General features: G+C 47.6%; 1 protein-coding gene across 1 annotated transcript in view; it reads right to left on the reverse strand.

The window, feature by feature from the left end:
- Nucleotides 1-2500, reverse strand: part of LOC123770244 (glutaminase-asparaginase) — a 47711-nt gene that overhangs the window by 44314 nt on the left and 897 nt on the right. The window lies entirely within an intron of this gene.

Genomic DNA, 2500 nt, shown 5'->3' on the forward strand with positions numbered 1-2500 from the left:
TATAACCCAGACGCCACACTGTATAACCCAGACGCCACACTGTATAACCCAGACGCTACACTGTATAACCCAGACGCTACACTGCATAACCAAGACGCTACACTGTATACCCCAGACGCTACACTGTATGACCCAGACGCTAGACTGTATGACCCAGACGCTACACTGTATAACCCAGACGCTACACTGTATACCCCAGACGCTACACTGTATAACCCAGACGCTACACTGTATACCCCAGACGCTAGACTGTATGACCCAGACGCTACACTGTATAACCCAGACGCTACACTGTATACCCCAGACGCTACACTGTATAACCCAGACGCTACACTGTATACCCCAGACGCTACACTGTATACCCCAGACGCTAGACTGTATGACCCAGACGCTACACTGTATGACCCAGACGCTACACTGTATAACCCAGACGCGACACTGTATATCCCAGACGCTAGACTGTATGACCCAGACGCTACACTGTATACCCCAGACGCTACACTGTATGACCCAGACGCTACACTGTATACCCCAGACGCCACACTGCATAACCCATACGCCACACTGCATAACCCAGACGCCAAACTGCATAACCCAGACGCCACACTGCCTGCATAACCCACACGCTACACTGTATACCCCAGACGCCACACTGCATAACCCATACGCCACACTGCATAACCCAGACGCCACACTGCATAACCCAGACGCCACACTGCATAACCCAGACGCCACACTGCATAACCCAGACGCTACTCTGTATACCCCAGACGCCACACTGCATAACCCATACGCCACACTGTATACCCCAGACGCCACACTGCATAACCCATACGCCACACTGTATACCCCAGACGCCACACTGCATAACCCATACGCCACACTGCATAACCCAGACGCAACACTGCATAACCCAGACGCTACACTGTATACCCCAGACGCCACACTGCATAACCCATACGCCACACTGCATAACCCAGGCGCTACACTGTATACCCCAGACGCCACACTGCATAACCCAGACGCTACACTGTATACCCCAGACGCCACACTGTATAACCCAGACGCTACACTGTATAACCCAGACGCCACACTGTATAACCTAGACGCTACACTGTATACCCCAGACGCTACACTGTATGACCCAGATGCGGTTCTTTAAAACTCTAGCAACTTGAAGGCGAGGTTTGACAAGCTCAGGCAACAGGTCACTCACAACTCATCACCAGGACCAGGCGTCAACAAGCTCAGGCAACAGGTCACTCACAACTCATCACCAGGACCAGGCGTCAACAAGCTCAGGCAACAGGTCACTCACAACTCATCACCAGGACCAGGCGTCAACAAGCTCAGGCAACAGGACCAGGCGTCAACAAGCTCAGGCAACAGGTCACTCACCACTCATCACCAGGACCAGGCGTAAACAAGCTCAGGCAACAGGTCACTCACCACACATCACCAGGACCAGGCGTAAACAAGCTCAGGCAACAGGTCACTCACCACACACATCACCAGGACCAGGAGTCAACAAGCTCAGGCAACAGGTCACTCACCACACATCACCAGGACCAGGAGTCAACAAGCTCAGGCAACAGGTCACTCACAACTCATCACTTGGACCACATTCAAAACAGGGAATTTATCTAATATGAATTAATATTAAAATTATAATATATTAGCATATTGCGCATAAATAGGCATAGGTTAGGTTAGGTGTTTAGGGTTTGTTGGCGATTATTTGTATTTGTAGTGCGTGGGTGAAGCATTTACAGCGTTGTGGTTCGAACAAAATTCGTCAGTGAAGCACTTGTTCCGGAAGTGTTCGAACGAAAAAAGTTGTGAGTCGTGTGTAAACGTTTTTCATTCATAAACAGGGGGGTTGAAGGGTACATGGAATCACTTTTAGGTCTTTTGGAGGACGAGCTGGGGGTCGACAGCTGGATGGAATGGACTCGGTCTGAGGACGGGTTGCATTCAGAGGTGAAATTCGAACACGGCTAGACAAAGAAGCACTGTTTATTTATTTATTTATTTATTTATTTATTTATATATATACACGAAGGTACATTGGGTTTGTGAGAATACATTGGATAGTACAGTATTTACATTCTTGTAAAGCCACTAGTACGCGCAGCGTTTCGGGCGTTTCGTTTTTTTTGTTCAAAAAAGTTCGAATGTAATCGGTTGTTATTCTTTTGTAAAGTGTTTTTTTCAGCTGGATTGACGAACATTTGGTCATTGTTTATGAGAACGGGCGGCCAGGATGCCACTAGAATGACACAAAATTGACTCAATACAGAACCAGGACACGCAAGTAGGGACCAAGACTCAACAGTACAGCAACCCGTCCTCGACTCAAGTCTATTACATCCAGCGGTCGACCCCACAGACGCATTCATAAATTTTAATATGCTGTTCATTCAAAACGGGAATTTTCTCAAGGATAAATTAATATTATAATATATTAGCATATTGTGTATATATAGGCATAGGTTAGGTT

The sequence above is a fragment of the Procambarus clarkii genome, chromosome 42 (genome assembly GCF_040958095.1).
Source record: "Procambarus clarkii isolate CNS0578487 chromosome 42, FALCON_Pclarkii_2.0, whole genome shotgun sequence".
NCBI classification, from domain to species: Eukaryota; Metazoa; Arthropoda; class Malacostraca; order Decapoda; family Cambaridae; genus Procambarus; species Procambarus clarkii.